The following is an 18,940-nucleotide window of genomic DNA, read 5'->3' on the forward strand; positions in this document are numbered from 1 at the left end:
ATTATAGCTTGAAAACAGCGGGAGCTCATAGAGATATTACCTCTTTGGTTAGGTGTGCGTGGAATGCCATCTATGAACCTCAGAAGGCACTGACCTCATTAGGGAATGGAGACCTCGTCAGCGCCAAAGGCACATGGTGGACACCAGAAACCATGCAGGTTTTGGTTCTTGGGCCAAAAGGCCACTCCCAGCAACAAAATGGGTTCAGTGTATCCCTGGGCACGTACAGGCATCCCTTCTGGGGAGATCTTACATCGTCCTCTGCTCCCCACTGCACTTTGGGATGAGGTAGCTTGGAATTTTCTCTCCTCGTCAGTCACCAAAGCTTTTCAGGAAAGGAGCTGATGTCAGGTTCTAGAACAGTTACCTACCCACAGTGTTACCAATGTTGATAATACCTTATGCCTTACAATTCATATTAAATCTCTAACTAATTTTTTTAACCTCATCAATAGTTATTAGGTCATCTTAATACTTTGGAAATTAATAAAAGAGCTTTTCAAAGCATAACAACAACAAAAAAACCAACCAAGTTCAGCTGTAGAAGGCCAGGCTTTGTCAAAGCCAAGTATTGGAGGGGATCCTTTTTCAAATTTCCTGAAAATACATCCCGAGGAAGATTACCTACTCCATCTACTTGGGGATGGCATTTTTTTCAGGTGCTTTATTTTTTGTGTGCCGATTCTTCTCAATACACAACAGGATACAGTAACGGGGGTCGCTTGATTTGAGAACATAAGTAGTCTATTCAGAAAAAAGCTGACACACCAGTCAAAGGCATTCCCCATAACCACCACCACCACCACTATTTTCATCATCATTGTATTATCCGCTTATCAGAGAGGCTGCCATCAGCAACGTGCCAAATTCTCAGTCTCCAGACTAATTTCATACTTTATTAGGTAATTTCCTTCAAATAGATCTCATTTTAGGATTCATTAAATTAGACTGAAAACAGCCTTGCTGAGTGAAAGGCGGAAAAAGGAAAAATACATTTTCAAATATTCTTGAATTGCCTGAGATAACGACTCTGCCCCCCTTTTTAATACACATCCCCTCGAAAAGCTTCCTTAAAGATATAACTACGGATACACACATAAGTAGTTACAGTTGATGGTTATGTCTCACGAATGATTTTAGACTTGCCTTCTCTTCGTGAAAGCTTAATTCAACAAGACAAGTGCTCTGCCCCAATTATCCACCTGAAGATCATTACAAGTGAAGGTGGGGAACCTTTCCATTGGTTCAACCCCTAAAATGACAGACATGCAAAAAAAAAAAAGTTCCTATGGAGAGGGAACATGGGACAACTCAACTTTTCAACAGAATGAAGACCATTAGTTCATTCCTCTACTCCTCCTGCACACTTTTTGGAACTCGGTTAACTATGTTGGCTCAACATCTCCCATTATGACAAGAACCAGCAAGTGAAAATGTCATCCCCTCTCAAAAGTATGTCTCACACCCAAGGCTTTGGTATCCAAGAGCTGAGCTCAAATCCTGAGTCTGCCACTTAAGGGGTTGTGGAGTTTGGCCAATGTTTCTGTAATGTCAGACTAGTTTTCTAGTCTGTAAAACAACTTGTTGTATTAAATAAGACAACGTGAATAAATAAAGTGCTCAGCACAGAGCCCAACGTATAGTGCCATTCAGTGGCCTCATAGTGCTTAGATAAGCACTATTCTAGAATCACTATTGGCAGTGATTAGAAACATCAGTAATACTATCACTTTTCTATTTTCCTATTCCCAAGACAAAGACTGGGGGTGAGGACGCATGTATAAGTAATAGACTTACACTGAGCTGGAAAAATCTAAAAGTCTATTAAGCGGGGAAATAGATCATTAAAATGAATTTAGTTAAATGATGGAATAGCAGTTAAAAGGGGGGAAATAAAGCCAAAAGGTTTAGGTGTAACAACATGAACAAATCGCAAATGATGGTACTGAATGAAAAATGCAAGTTTCAGGAAGATATTTACGGCATGATGCCATTTATGTAAATCCTACACCACACAAAATAAAACCATAGACTGTTCATGGGTACACATATATTTTAACATACAAAATAAATAGGAAGCGTCCAAACTCAGGACAGTGGGACCTCTGAGGAAGGGGGGAGGAGGGAGAGATTGTCCGTAGTGGTCAAATGCAGCTACAACTTTAGCAGGAACATTTTTGTAATATATAAAATTCTACAAAGATTTACTGAGCACCCACTGTGTACCAGGCACTCTTGAGAAGGGGATGGGTAGAGCAGTAAATAAGTACATGGTCTTTGGGCTCCTACAGTTTATATTCTGGTATCAAAAAACTACACTGGCAAAGGAAGGTGCTAATGTGTTAATAGCTGTCTGTTCAGGTTGTTGGGAACATAAGGGTTTACCATTTTGGGGGGGCACTTTTCTGTACTTTCTTAGGAATTCTTTAAAAAGCCGATTTAGAGCATTTCAGAAATCATGGATCACTCGGTGTTTACGGACTCTCTGGACTTCCTTGGCAGACACCGTAAGACAAGCTTGTCTGGGTGACCACGTACCACCACCGTGGCTACTTCCTACTGGTACAATGACAAAGGGCCTGATCCGACCGTAATACTTTGAAGGTGGGAACTGATCTACTGTGACACATGTCTAGAAACTTGAAAGATTCTTAAAGCAACTCGGGTTGTTTTGTTCGTGCAAGTGTGTTGATAAATGTTAGGGCTGCCTAGCTGGGTTTTGATATCTGTGATCTCAACGTTCAGGAGCCCCCAGAAGCCACATTAAAACAGTAACTTGGCACTACATCTACCTTCTTCATTTTCTTTACCATGAAACTCACGTATGGGGATTAAAAAGATTGCCATGAGCCTTGGTGGGGCTTACTCTATCAAAAACACACACATTTCTGGCAGTTATCTCAGTATTTTAGTATTTCCTTCAAACAGCAGGACAGAGATGGGGACTTGACACTCAGGAACTGGCCTGAAGAAAACAAACCATTTAGTTAGAAAAATAAGGAAATGAGGGGGTTTACGTCCAAGCACAGCAATTGTGGCTGATCTGTCCAGACTGCAGAGGGGGCCTTGGCCAGCACCTCGTCAGCCCTCAACACGCCTACAAGGATTCCAATCACACAGAGTCGCTCGGTCAAGTGTATTTATTTTTTAAAAGAAGTTTCGACCAGGAACAGGAGGTGCCCCGGCAGAAATAAACTCTGTTTACACATTAAATCTGGCTCACGTTTCGTTTCGGTGTCCCCTCCCCACCCCGTGTCCCCAGGCAACCCCAGGGGAGACAAGGTCAACATCTTCGGATGGAAAGGATAAGCCAGGATTTGTTTTTGTTCTCCTCTAGAGAACTTGGCCTATAAAGGGCATTCAGTAACTATTTGGTGAACCACTGTTTTAATCCAGTGCCCCTCCCCACAACTTAGATTTTTACAGACTAGGTACAAAGACAAAAGAGAAGGAAGTAATCTATTATAAAGAAGTGTCCTTGAAATTAGATAATTGCCTTTCATAAAAAATTTCTGCATTACCCTTATTTTTCCCATTTCATGTTGGATTGATTAAAAACTTCCTCACAGACCTAAATGGTTCAAGGATTGGTGTGTTCACTTCTTCAACTGATAAACTCTCCAAATACATACATCTACTCTTCCCCTCATCCCCAACTATTCTAAACATTTTCATATTTCAAAAAAAAAGTATAATACAAGTATACTATTGACATAGATTCCTTAATTATTAACATTTTGTCTTATTTATATCCTTTATTCTCTTTCTCTGTCTCTCTGCCTCCCTGTCTCTCACACACGCACATGCACACACATTGTTGGTTGAACCATTTACAAGTTTCTGACATCTTGACATTTCACTTTCAAATACTCCTGCATGAATACCTTCTCCTGCATAACCACACATGATGGTCACACCTACCAGCAAGTCCACAGTGTCCAATGTACGCTCGATGGTCCATATGCAAATTTCCCCAGTCATCCCTCAGCTGCCTTGGGGCGCCCCGCCCTGCCGGATGCAGGATCTAAGGAAGAGCTCCATACAATGTGTGCTTATGTGTCCTCGCTCTCTCTTCGTAGCATGTCCTTCTCTCCCCAGTGCCAACCCTGCCTTTCTTTTCCATGATTCTTTACTGAGGAATTCAGGCCAATTGTTTCACAGACTTCCCCACATTCTCCATTTGCCTGTTTCCTGGCCATTTGATTAGGGTCAGCCACTTCCAGCAGGTATGCCACCTGGATGATGTGGTGACCTGATGGCTGAATCATGGCAGGTAGGAGGCAGGTCAGCCTGTTCTGCTCTTTGTGACATAAGTTNGGGGGGGACCTTTCAGCCACTCCATAAAAAGGGTACCTTTTCCCTTGGCGATTAACAATATGAGGTGCTACTTTTGGTTCATGTGGATGACCCTGTTTTCAAACCACCACCAACAATCCTTCCCTGACTGAATGAAGACGGCGGGGACTATGAACTTGTACTTTTCAACTTCCGTCATCATTCCTACATTTAGTAGGTGCCGTTCCCCTGAAAAGACCAACTATTCTTCTGGAAAGTCCTCTGTATCCTCCTCTCTTTCATTTTCTTAGTATTAGTATGGACTTGTGGAGTTTTGAAAATTAATTCTATGCGTCATAACCTACTGCTGTCATTATTCTTTTTGGTGCTCAGGGTGTCCCAATGGGGGCCATTTCAATCTGGATTTTGTAGCCTTGGAAATGATCCTGTTGGATTTGGGGCCAATCCTTGCTTTGCAATACAAGATATCCTAGGCTCACCGTGTGTTTTTTGGTGTACTGGATACAGGTAATCCCTTTTAATAAACGAGGTCACAGAAATTAAATATTTCCTAACACATTTTCAGCTGTGTCGATGGTCAAGGGGAGCCAAAACTCAGTCATTCTTAGATGACTTATACTCCCCAATATCTAAACAAATAGTAGTCTCACATTTGTGGTTTAAAAAGCAATTTTTATGCACTTCCATTTTTAAGAGGTTGAGATGGTGTAGATCTCAATGAGAAAAGAGAGATGCCTAATCCTTTGTAAGCTGAAGTTTTTACACTCTAGAGAGAGAGGGGTATGTCAGCTATAGTCCTGAGAGATCTGCAACAAATCTGTGTGCCAAAGGGGAAACAATATGTAGAGATTTGGTGAGGCGTTATTTCCTAGTGAACACATTAAATCCAGCCATTCACATCATGCTTATTAACTTTCACATCCAGAGTCTCATTTCATATTAAAGTGAAAAGGGCATCCCGGTGTTAAACCAAAGGCACTCACAGAGCAGCACTGGTGAGAAGCTATTGTGAAAAATCACAGTACAGGACTATTTGCCCATTAACATGGTTCGTTTCCTTATTTTCCAGATCTGCACAATGTTTTTTTTTTTGATTCGAGAAAATGAAAAATCTTTATCTTCCTAACTTGGTCATGTTTTCTCTAGGAAACGGTAGTTAGCGACTCACTTTTTATTCATTCTAACTCATCCTGCAATGGATGTCAAGGTGAAGTTTCATATGTGAATGTTTTCTTTAAAAAACAGTTAATAATTTAATACATTTTTGTTAAGAGCCATCCAGAGAATAAAAGCACGAGGTATCAATTTCAAGCAAGTATCTGACCCTGAGAGCCAGTGTTTGTGTTGCTGGGCACAGAAGCCTGATGTTTATTCACACGAATACCGAGTACGTGTCCCTTGTAGCATTATTATAAAAAAGAAAGTACTTTGTTGCACTATTAAGCACAATGATATTCTAATAGTCATGTAAAGCTGAGTAACATGTTAACATTTTTAATTGTAAAAAAATGAATAATGAGAGAAAACCCTACCAAGTATTACATTTGAGAGAGTATTTAAGTCTAGATCTTTGGAAAGTCGATGTAAAAATGGAAGACGAGAATGAGGTGGTCAGGGGACTTGAATAGTCACCTTTGGAAAGGACTTCATGGCTCAGCGACATCAAGATGAATAATTAAAACTAGCCTAAAATGCTTAATGTAACACATTTACTCTGTCTACAGAATATTAATAACTATGAAGATGACAAAAATCAACAGTTAATACAACCACCATCACCACCACCAAAAACCACATTAAATTCTATAATAATTTACCGGTTTAAGAAACTTGAGTCAAGTAAACTCCAGTGGTGCTAATTAAAAGGAATCGGTGGTGGTTGAAGGGCCTGATGCCTTAGGATTCTAGTTGGAGGCCTGCAGGGATCCACCAGCAATCAGGAGATCTGCTTCTTACTGGATCTCCAAGCTCTTCTAAGACTGAGTCTTAAAACTCCTTGTCCTAAATCTTCAACCTCGAAGAGAACTCCAGGTAAAGATGGCTTTCCACCCAACTCTGTAAAACCTGACCTAGAGCTCAGAGACCAAGGTCTTTGTTGTGTTCAGTGCAACACTGTTTGACAAACCTCCCTTCTGAGTAGGTTCTCCAGTGAGATCCTCAAGAGAGAATGGATTCTCAAGACCTCTCTCTCTAAATTACAGATCAATTAGTTTGATAGTTATCGGTTCATAACTTTTCACCGCCATTATTAACATGGTCTGCTTCCTCGACGAGGAGATCTGTCAGAAGGCAATATTGTTTGCCACTTGTAATTTTTTATTGGCTTTGACTCCATTTTAAAAGTAAATTGAGTATTTGCAACCCAAGCTAGTGCAAACAGTTAGATAAGCTGTCTATCAAACACACGTCTTACATGCCACTGGTGCCGTATCATAAACAAAAATGACTGGCTTTCGAAAGCACACGGGTACAGCCTATACCTGTTGTCCTGCCTTAACGTTAACTGTAAAGCAAACCCTACACGAATGCATTTCATTGTCATTCTCCAACAGGTAAGATTCAGTATCAATAACTGCATACAGGTGGCAAATTTGTTCAGTTACCTGGAGAGCAGAGGCCACCCAGTACACAACTAGAAGCATTTCTGAGATTTTGCTATGGCCATGAGACAGGATACTCTCCAGTCTTTTCTAGGGAAAGACCTTGTGGCCATTTCAGAAAGATACAGTTGGGTTGAGAGTCAGACGGTGGGAAGATCTGGTGAGGAGTGTTCCAATCGAACAACAACTGAGATAGGAGCCCAGTCAAGTTCTAGAGAAAAGCAGTAAGGGCCACAGTGGCTGGAGGGAAGTGCGCAAAGGGGAGAAGAGCAGAACCAGGTGGAGAGAGAGAGAGAGAGGTCTTCCAGACCCTGAGGAAACTGTATTTATTCTGGGTGTCATGGGAAACCATTAGAGGGTTTGACACCTGAGACACCAGAAAGGTCCCGGGCTGCAGGGTAGGGGCTGACCGGTGGCAGGTAGGCAAGAGTGGAGGCGCGAGTGTGGGCACCAGTCCGCGTGTTTCAGGCAAGAATCAAGGGTGGCGAAGGTGAGGCGCAGAGTGGGACCATGCGGTCCCGGACGGGAGAGGTCGAGGCCGATGGGTGGGCCAAGGTGTCTCATGTCAGGCTGGGGCATGTGTAGGGGTGGGGTGCGGGACTCGATGGCTCTGTTTTGGACACACGGAGACATCTGTTGAACATCTAGGTGAGATGGCAAGTTAAGAGGCTGTACATACAAGCCTACAGTTCAAGGAAGACAGAGATACATGCCATGAACGTAGGAAGGAAAGTGGTTACAGCGCTGAGGAGGTGGTGATCACCACACAGTCTGTGAGCGCATCTATACCGCCGCTGCGCACGCGGACCACCAGCTCACACCTGGCTACTGAGCCTGGTCACATTCACGGTCCCCACTGGACAGCTCAGTCAGGGCTTTGCCGGCACCTCAACTCAACATCCACTAACGTCAGCTTCTGTCAAGACCTGCCATTCTCACATAGTCTCAGCTTCAGCGACTCCTTGCTACCTTAAAAATAAACAATACACAGGGCCGCCTGGGTGGCTCAGTCAGTTGAGCATCCGACATCAGCTCAGGTCATGATCTCACAGTTTGGGAGTTCGAGCCCTGCATCGGGCTCTGTGCTGACAGTGCAGAGCCTGTTTCGGATCCTCTGTTCCTTTCTCTCTTTCTCCCTCTCCTGCCCCCACGTGTGCTCTCTCTCTCAAAAATAAATAAAGCATTAAAAAATTTAAAAAAAAAAGAAAATGTATATATAAACAAGTGAAGGCTTCCCAAGACCTACAAGGGTCCGTGCTAAGGGCTCTGGGGCCCCCACCCCCTACCCCTCGTCCCCACGATACCACAAGACCACAGGGTCCCTCAGTCTGTGACGCCCTCTCCTTCTCGGAACCTCGCGGGGTGCTGCTCTCTCTGCTAAACATACTTACTCATTCTCCTCCCGGCTAACTTCTCCCTCAAATGCCATCTCTCACTGTACCCGCGGTTCTGAGGGCCTACGATGTACCAGGCACGACGCTCAGAACCTTCCTCCAGGACGCCTTCCTTGGCGATGCCCTCCCCCAGGCTGGGCTGGGCGCCCCTTCCCTGAGCTTCCGCACAACCTGCACCCTCTGTCAGAGCACTCTCCGGCCAGACCTAACACTTCCCTGCGTTAACGCACCAGCCACCTTGAGCCGAAAAGGAACACAGACCCCTTTAGATCCGCAGGATTTAGAGAGGAAAATAGAGTGAATCAGGACCAAGGCGAAAAGAATAGAGCTCGATTCAAGGCTAAATACAACAAACCATACTTCTTTAGGCCCCTGAACCNAGGCACAAGCCACGGAGCAACTGGTGGTGGTCCTGAGATTCACACCGCAAACCAGCAGCTCAGGATTTTCACGACCCTTGATAAGACTTGCAATTTCTCCCGCATGTATTTGTAACGAAGGCACTTGGGGTGAAGTGAACAGTGACCACAACGTGTACAGGTTAACACGTCCAACACGAATGTGGTAACAGGCGTACAGGGCTAGTGACGAAGGCGGCCCTTCAGGAAGCTCAGTGGCATGGTACAGAAGCACTGTCAGGAAAAGCCATCCCACAGAGGCCCACAAAGAAGGAAGGGAGGGGCAAGTGTGTTTAGCAGAGACCTTCAAGCCCTCCCAGCCGCACAGCTCTGCCGGTCCCCTCCGGGACCTCAGTGTGCAGGGGGGAAGGACGAGGTGGGGCGAGCGGCCGTGTGTGCCTGGTGCTGGGGGTACGCAGAAGCACAGCCACAGGGAGTCTTCTGCGGACCAATGTTTCTCAAACTTCTTGGACTATGACCCATCTTTTCTTTTTTTAAGTGTTATTTATTTTTTGTAATCTCTGCACCCAGCGTGAGGCACGAACTCACAACCCTGAGATCAAGAGTCACATGATCTTTGGATCCAGCCAGCCAGGCGCCCCAGACTGCGACCCACTTAATACATGAAATGTATCTTATGTCACGAGCTAACCTATGGGTCCGTGTATGTAACTGAAACAAACATTTGGTGTAATCTGATGCTTTATATTCATACTCTATGCTTCCTTTCTGAGGAGTTTTCTTAACTCCGGGTCAAAATCATTACATTGATTTCATGAGTCACTTGGGTTGCAAGATGTACTCGGTACTAATTTGAGCCTTTCAAATGGCCTCATTTCGGTGGGGCTCTGGTCTGTCCGTGCCCAAACAAGCGCGTATAGGATTTATACCGGTGGCCATTCCAAGATGCCCAGAACCGGCTTTGCCACTTCTGCTTTTCAAGGTAGTCAACTTGTGGGCGATAGACTGGTTCCTTCACCTTCGTTTCTAGCAAGGGGTCGAAAATACCGTACACAACAGAGGGACAACAAGCATTTGCTGAATGAATGAATGGCCTTCTAGTCTCTATTGTTAGTTCAGGGAGTCTTTCGACAGCTCATCACTACCTATGACTTCCTCAGTGAGAAACACTCCTATCTCCTCCCTGGGCGCTTCTGGCAGTAGCCACCTCGTTCTAGCATTTTCCTGTCCTCCATTCCCGGGTAGGCAAGCCCCCTTTAAAGACTGTTCACCCTCTTCTTCTTTGCACCAACAGACACACACAGACACACACACCTAGTATCTAAAGACACTGTTTTCTACGATTTGAATATTGTTTCCTTCATCCTGCAGGGGTTTGATCATTGATTTCCACAGGCACGCAGTGATCATCTGCAGCTTTCTGACAGAAGGGAGAGGTTGTTGAAACAAACATGTCATTCACTGTGTACTCTGCAAACATGAGGTTTCTAAGGGTTTCAGAGTGGGACTGATTCTAGAGCAATGATTTTATCTAATATCGGTTCTACTGTACTAGCCTCAGGAGTTACTAAATCTGTGACTACTTGTAAGGGATCTAACTAGTTAGGACTTAAAAAATATATTTTTTTAAAATGTTTATTCGTTTTCAAGAAAGAGAGGCAGATCACAAGCAGGGAAAGGACAGAGAGAACGGGAGACACAGCATGTGACGCAGGCTCCAGGCCCTGAGCTGTCAGCACAGAGTCTGACGTGGGGCTCAAACTCATGGACTGTGAGGTCATGACCTGAGCTGAAGTTGGACCCTTAACCGACCTTGAGCCACCCAGGAGCCCCAGGACTTTATTTTAAAAACATCCTATTTAAGGGAAGCATAAGTACACATCTATATCACCCACAAACACACACAAGCAGGTGAACAGCAGAAGGGTTTTTGTTTGTTTCATCAATCCGCAGGCGATCAGAGTCATTTGCTTAATGTCACTCACGAGGGAAAGCAAAATTGTCTTTTTTCATTATCACTGGATGTCAGAGTTAACCTCCTGAGATCATCACATCCACAATGCAAGTCAGATGCCCAACCAGGATGCTGGTTTTGCCACGCCCTGACTGTCACAACTAGTTAGTGTTCTGAGTCATTTGATGGGCGGGGCTTCATGAAGTCCTCCCATTTTCTTCCTCAGGAGTTGGGTTCATACTGGGGGTTGTGGGGCTGCTCTGTTAGCTGCAGGGAGAAGTGGGGGGCCCCCGTCCTCGCAGGAATGAAGAGACAGGAGGGGTGTCCCAGGGTTTCCCACGGGCTCTCCTTTGTCTCTTGGGGGCTCCTGAGGGTGGTCACTGCTGTGAGTTAGGCTTTTTTAAAGAGGTGTGTGGGGTAGATCTCCAGGAAGCTCCCTGGAATGGGGCCTCTGCAAACAGTGTTCCTGCCAATTAAACATTAAAAGAGTAAGAACGGTGTGGCTCCCCGGGGAGTGGGGACCTCTCCAGGGATTTGGGGGTGCCTCTGGCGTTTCCACAAAGGACTGCCACAAAACTTACTAGACACTCTGCGGAACCTTCAACACCCGTTCTGGCCACACTGTAGGCTGTACTGTAGTTTTGCAAACTACAACCTGGAAATGAAGGGGTTTCCGTAGGTTGCATTCCAGTGATTAAAAGGTTAAATTTCTATTTTCCAAAGTGATAGCAATAAGAAAATGACATGACAGAATACATGAAATTATAAGAGGAATCTGACAACTAGCACTTGAACAACTTCCTGAACATATTTAATAGGACTGCAACTAATTTAAATGAGATAGCGACTCAGTAAGCTGTCCATGGCAATCCTGTTAAGAGATGAGTTCCACCAGTAACTGCTAGTACTCGACAGTGAGGTGATCTGCTTTTGAAAAGTAGTATTTTGACCAAGACAAATGGATCTTCGCTACATTTTAATCTGTTTTTAAAAGCTGAAGAATCATGTTAAAATTCGAGGCTGAATTCGTTAAGGGAAGATAATTATTTTGTCACTGAGAAAAGGATTCACAAGATGTACTCCCTAATAATTCAAGCCTTTTAAAATTCTTTTCCTAAGAAATAGCAGTCGGGAGATGAACTGCTGCTCTGCCTGAATGTCTTTTGATTTATAACTGGGATGACACTCATTAAAATAACTGAAAGAATTACATACAATTAGGGGCTGAGTTATGCCAGGGAGCAGACACTGGCTCTCTACCCACCTGGCTCACTATCTTAAACCCTGAGCCTCTGTGTTTTTGTAAAAGTGGCGAACTATAAATAGTGATAAATTAAATATTGATAAATAAGTAACTAATCGATAGATTGCAAACGACATCCTTCAATGCCCCAAAGGCTGATGACAAACTGAAATTGAAAGAGACAGCTGGGAATAGGGATTTCCTATGAGCACCTGATTGAAGGGAAAGAACAGATGGTCTGCGGACAATAAAGATGCTAAATAAATACACATTTCAGCCTGACACAGAAGCCATGTGTGTGGAGATGATAAGCATCTAGGAAAGCTAATTAATCACTGTCACCAACAAAATAACACACAAAAAGACAAGGAATATTCCAGGTAAGTCCAAAGTGGGGAGATTCATTCCTAACAATTGAGTGTGTCAGATTTTTGATACAGCTATTTTATTTTGAATGTTTATTTATTTTTGAGAGAGAGAGAGAAAACAAGCAGAGGAGGGGCAGAGAGAGAGGGAGACACACAGTCCAAAGCAGGCTCCAGGCTCTGAGCAGTCAGCACAGAGCCTAACATGGGGCTCGAACCCATGAACCAAGAGATCATGACCTGAGCGAAGTCGGATGCTTAACTGACTGAGCCACACAGGCGCCTCTTGATACAGCTGTATTTAATAGTGCTTAAAAACTGCAGGCTTACTTTATGGTCATACAGCACACGTCTTTCATTGGTTTCTGTTCACATATTAATTTAATCTGGAATTAGTAAGCAGATATTATACATCAAGCAATCCAAATCTAATTAAATCTCACTTAAGATTTAATTCGGGATGTAAGAAATATCCCATATATGACATCCATATACTGATTCTAGTAGCCTCTATTGCCAAAATGCCTGCCTTTGGGTGACCTCAGGTAACGTGAACAAGTTACTTAACTCTCCTATGCCTCAGTTTCCCCACTTGTTAAACATAAGATATTCATGATATCCATCATTCACAGGTTGCTGTGAGGACCACACTACTTATTACTCACAAAGAGCTTAGAACAGTGCCTGCACCTAAGTGTTAAATAAATGAAGAAGACGGCTTTTGAAGCCATCCGATTTTGTCTGAAGTAAAGCGCCACCACAATCTGGGACTATGAAAGTGGACACTGGCCGGAGAAGTCAGCAGGTTATTCTAATAATTCTTGTTCCACCCAGGCCCTTCCCATCCCCCATGACACCCTCCACTTGAACTAGATCACTTTCTTTTTAAAAATTTTTTTTGTTTTATTTATTTTTGAGAGAGAGAGAGACAAAGAGAGAGAGAGAGAGAGAGAGAGAGCATGAACAAGGGAGGGTCAGAGAGAGACAAAGACACAGAATCTGATACAGGCTCCAGGCTCTGAGCTGTCAGCACAGAGCCCGATGCGGGGCTTGAAACCACGAACCGTGAGATCGTGACCTGAGCCGAAGTTGGGCGCTCAATCAACTGAGCCACCCAGGCACCCCCTAGATCACTTTCTTTCTAGTTGAAAGAAAAAAGAAAAAGATGATTATTTGATTGGAGACAGCTTTTTAACTCTGCCCTTTTATTTAAAGAAAGCTGCCTTTTCCTTCAACAACTGCGAAATTAAGGCTGATTAGAAGCTCTCAGGCATCCCCTCACCAGCCAATGGGCCTCTCAATCCAGTCACTCACCCTATTTCAACCCTTACTTAGTTAAAGAGCAACTTGAAGAAATCAATCATTTAGATTATTGTTTCCATCTCCAAAAAGGCAATCCTTCATCTAATATAAATTCCTACCTCTAATTTATGGCGCTAAACCTTCCGTAGTGTGATTGCAACTATTGATTCTTTAAAGAGACATAAGCACTGAAATGGAATTGACTTTTGGACCGGGGAGAAAGGGAAGAAAACAGGATGACACGATATCTGGAGACGAGGAAAAAAAGAGATGCCCAGATTTTCTACTAAGTTTGTTAAAGAAATGTTCAAAAATAGATTTAGCAGATGTCATGAACATCACAGGCAAACGATGCCAGGATCCTGAATCTGAAAGTAGAATCTTGGAGTAGGTCGTCAGTGAGGAGTCCAAGTCACTCCGGAACGCCCTAGGGAAAGTGCCCCCGGGCTCTGGGCTACCGACTGGCATGTTAGGTCACATAAAGTGACACGAGACAGCACAGCCCTCCAGTGTGTGTGTGGCACGATGCCACCTGCCAGGGGCTGACAATCCCACGTGGGAGAGGCTGTGGGCTGGCACCAATGCACTTGTCCTTCTGGTGTTTTCTACACCTGTGTCCTGTCTTCCTGGATCACGTGGGCCAGGAATGCTGCCAGGAAATACGCACAGGCTCATTCAGAAAACCCAAACCGGGGCGCCTGGGTGGCTCAGTTAGTTAAGCGTCTGACTTCNGGAATCTCCCTTGGAAATATGTACTTGAAACCTTTTTAAAACGGCCCCACATGAGAACCACAACTTGCATATTTGGAAATGGACGTCAGCAAGAAACTAAAATGATCTGCCACTTTGATTACGACAGGTGGCAGTGCGGGTAATTTTAAAAGATGAGATGACTCCTCCTTTGCTTTGAAATTAGCTCTCAATTTGTGCCACTGGCTTAGGGTAAAAATCCCAAAAGCTCAGAAAATTGATTTTTTTTAATGTTTTTATTTCTGAGAGAAACAGCGTGAGCAGGGGAGGGTCAGAGAGAGAGAGAGAGAGAGAGAGAGAGAGAGAGAGACTGAAACAGGCTCCAGGCTCTGAGCTGTCAGCACAGAGCCCGACGCAGGGCTCGGATCCATGAACCATGAGATCATGACCTGAGCCGAAGTCGGGCACTCAACGGACTGAGCCACCCAGGCGCCCTGAAAATTGATTTTCTTTAGGAGAGGGATCCCAGCCTGTGGAGGGGCGGTCACTGTGTAAACTGCTGTCCGTGGCTTCGAATGGATGGTGAGACTGAGGGCATCGAGAAAACCGTTACAGCACAAATGTAATGTGCACTTTCTACACACAAATGTTCTCTTTCATTAAACTACCAGCAAACACACTCGGGTTTCCTGCTACTTAACAAGCTATTAGTTAAAACAATGATTAAAGCATTAGTTGGAGCAGGGAAAAAATACTATTTTCAAGACTTAGAAATATCCTGCCCATGTATTTTTTTTTTTAATTTATTAATGTTTGTTTATTCTGGAGAGACAGAGACAGGGACAGAGAGCGAGTGGGGGAGGGGCAGAGAGAGAGGGAGACACAGAATCCGAAGCAGGCTCCAAGCTCTGAGCTGTCAGCACAGAGCCCAACGTGGGGCGCAAACCTATGAACCGTGAGATCGTGACTTGAGCTGAAGTCAGACACTTAACTGACTGAGCCCCCCAGGGGCCCTGTATTTGTTTTTATTATAGAAAGCTCCTTCCTGCATTTCTCTGTCACACACTCAACACAAACGCCCTGCTCCGTCCCACAATTCAACAGGTGCTCATGCCAGCAACGGCCCTAAATGCTCGCTGGCGGTGGGAACCAGGAGACCGCGCTTCCAAGTGGGGTCATCCTCAGAACGAGGTTCTGCAAGACCTCCATCTACTTCTGCTTCCTATGCGCCATGGCAACAGGAATGGGTTTTATAAAACGGAAGCCACCCCGTGCTGGCCCAGCCTCTGGTGTCGTTTGCCCTCTCGTCCCGATGGTGGTCTTGTATCTCCATTTTGAAATATAATCTGCATCTGCATTTTTAAAAAACAGTACGTGGTGCACTGGGGGGCTCAGTCAGTTAAGCGTCCAACTTCGGCTCAGGTCATGATCTCACGGCTCATGAGTTCGAGCCCTGCATTGGGCTCTGTGTTGACAGCTTGGAGCCGGGAATCTGCTTCGGATTCTGTGTCTCCCTCTCTCTCTGCTCCTCCCCTGCTCGTGCTCTGTCTCTCTCTCCCTCAAAAATAATCACTAAAAAAAAATTAAAAAGGTATAAACTTCTAGTCAACAGATAAACAAGTCCTAGGAATGTAATACACCCCTCTGTAAGTACTGTTAATACCCACTGCATTTGAAAGTTGCTAAGAGTACATCGTAAAAGTTATCACAAGGAAAAAAAATGTTTAACCATAGGGGCACCTGGGTGGCTGAGACAGTTATGCGACTGACTCCTGATTTCAGCTCAGGTTGTGATCTCACAGTCATGGGATGGAGCCCGGGATCGAGCCCTGTGTCGGGTTCTGTGCTGACAGCTCAGAACCTGCTTGGGATTCTCTCTCTGTCTCTGCCTTCTCCCGTGGTCACTCTTACTCTCTCTCAAAATTAAATAAACTTTAAAAATTTATAATTAAAATGTTGATTAAATGTATTGTGGCCACCATTTTACATATATGCATGTATCAAATCATCAGGTTGTACACCTAAAAGCACAACAACATTGGGTGTCTGGCAGGCTCAGTCAGTAGAGCATGTGACTCTTGATTTCAGGGGTCATGAGTTCGAGCCTCACACTGGGCGCCGGCTTACTTTAAAAATAAGTGAATAAAACTAAAACAGTGTTACATGTCAATTATGTCTCAATAAAAAATAGACTTAAAGAAAGGATTCTTCTCTACTCTCACCCTAGCCCCTTTATTTAAGGAGAACCATCACCTTTCTCTTTCTTTCCCGTGATAAAATCAAATTGATCAAACAAAAACAAAGTTTTCACAATGAAATAGTAGCTAAGCCAGTCTTTCTTAGCCAACAGGTTCTCATCCTAAACCACGTAACTTATCAATGCAACAAAATATATCTTACTAGTTCATGTTTTCTTTCCTCCTTCCCAACCCAGACAATACCAAATAATTCTAGCAGGAAACATGATATGTAGAGAGAATTTTTAATTTTTAATTCAAACCTATTTCCTATTACATACTTACTTTCTTTTAGGGTTAGCCTAAGAACTTTCGGGAATAATTACCCAATGTTAACTTTCATTGCCTCAAGGTGCAAACAACATAAAAAATATTTACTTAAGATACACTTTACAATCTACTAGACAAGCGACTTTTTGCAAACTTAAAAATCCCTCGACACAGACCAAATATACTTCCAGGCTTATAGACTTTTTTTTTTTAATGTTTTTTATTTCTAGGAGAGAGAGGGAGAGACAGCGTGAGCAGGGGAGGGTCAGAGAGAGAGGGAGACACAGATTCTGAAATAGGCTCCAGGCCCTGAGCCGGCAGTCAGCACAGAGCCCGACGTGGGGCTCGAACCCACAAACTGCGAGATCATGACCTAAGCGAAAGTCGGACGCCCAACCGACTAAGCCACCCAGGCGCCCCTTGCAGGCTTATATACTTGTCGAGCAAATTATTTGTCATCTTTAGTTATATTAGAATCTTATTAGAAATCGGGATTCTATTTTAGGCTTTCTTTGCTAGGTACCTGGATGATACTCAACTGTTTTATTCACAGGCTTTAACTGATAACAATGGTCTATAAATAAGGAACTACTTAAAGCATTATATCTTTTTCTAGGCTAGAAAAATAACAGTGGCCATGTTAGTGCCTTGGTTTTGAAAGTTATTTCTAACTATCATTCCTTACAATGGCTGAATCCAAAAATTACTGGAATTATTAGCAGATGTAGACACATTTGGGCAGAGAATCAGCCCAGGTATTCTCAGGAGCACTCTCTCAGATTACAAGGAAGGCCTACAAAATGAATTATTCTAGTGAAACATAAAAAATATTGACCTCAGAGGTGCCTGGGTGGCTCAGCTGGTCAAGTGTCCAACTCTTGATTTCGGCTCAGGTCATGATCTCACAGTTCATGGGATCAAGTCCCGCATAGGGCTGTATGCTGACTGACATCAAGGAGGCTGCATGGGATTCTCTCTCTCTCTCTCTCTCTCTTTCTCTCCCTCTCTGCCCTTCCCCCACTAGTGCACACACTCTCTCTCAAAATAAACTTTAAAACTATTGACTAGAGAGGCATATACAACTATTTTTATGCAAAAGTAGGAAGCAACTATACTAATAATACACATTTTGAAATAATGAAATAGAAACTCTAGTAAAACTGTCCTCAGAGGAAAAAAAACATCGGCAGGCTGAACACTCCGGTTATGTGGTCAGATGGATGCGACACATGAAATTCTGAAAGTGATTAAGGGATCTAGACCCACGGCTACGTAAACACGATGTGCATATTCCATCTTCTGGAGGACACCGGCTCCACAGAAGTGAACACAAGATAAACTGCATAGGGAATGCAGATTGAAAAGTATACTCCCCAAATTGTGCAAATTAAAAACAGGAAGAAGCAACAGAGAAAAAAAAATTCTCGGACCAAGAAAGAAATATCATCCTACATATTTTGTTTTGGAAAGTCCTCCCCACGTTTTTTCATGGCATTTATTTAAAAATGGTTTCCTGTCACAAACAACCTTCCAAAGTTAAATAATCAACTTCTCCTAATTAGTTTAGGAATTTTTTCCACTGTGGCTATAGGGACAGATCTGGGATTTACGCTCACTGAGACTTCTACAACTTTTCCTTGAAAGCGGTACGGGACCTGTAGTCGTTAAAAAAAAAAGTTTTAAGAAATAAACAAAATGCAAGCAAAGGGAAAAAAGAGAGAGAGATGCACACACAAATGAAGAAACAGATTCTTAACTATAGAGAACAAACTAACAGTGACCAGTGGGGAGGTGGGCAAGGGAGGGTAAAACAGGGGATGGAGATTAAGGAGGCACTTGTTGTGATGACTACCGGGTATTATACGTAAGTGCTAAATCGCTAAATTCTACTCCTGAAACTAGTATTGCACTGCATGTTAACTATACTCGACTGTAGAACAGAACAGAATAGAAATTAGAATAGAATAGAATAGAATAGAATAGAATAGAATAGAATAGAATAGAATACAAGTTTTACAAAATTACAAATCCAAAGTAAGGTATTGGGCCTTAGCAGGGACCTGAAGCTTAAGCCTTCTCAACGGCATTAACGGTCTCTGTGAGCAGCACGTTTCTGAAAGAATGATCTCTGGGAGGGAGTTTCAATTGGTCTGGTTTGTAAAGTTGAAAATTTTAAAACCATTGTAACAGAGCCCCGGGTGACAGGCTAATGGTGTCACCAAAGGATGTG

General features: G+C 43.5%; 1 protein-coding gene across 1 annotated transcript in view; it reads right to left on the minus strand.

Annotated features, from left to right (window-relative positions):
- The window catches only part of CARMIL1 (capping protein regulator and myosin 1 linker 1), a 282,219-nt gene that overhangs the window by 32,303 nt on the left and 230,976 nt on the right, over positions 1 to 18,940 (minus strand). The window lies entirely within an intron of this gene.

The sequence above is a fragment of the Crocuta crocuta genome, unplaced genomic scaffold (assembly GCF_008692635.1).
Source record: "Crocuta crocuta isolate KB4526 unplaced genomic scaffold, BGI_CrCroc_1.0 scaffold811, whole genome shotgun sequence".
Lineage (NCBI taxonomy): Eukaryota > Metazoa > Chordata > Mammalia > Carnivora > Hyaenidae > Crocuta > Crocuta crocuta.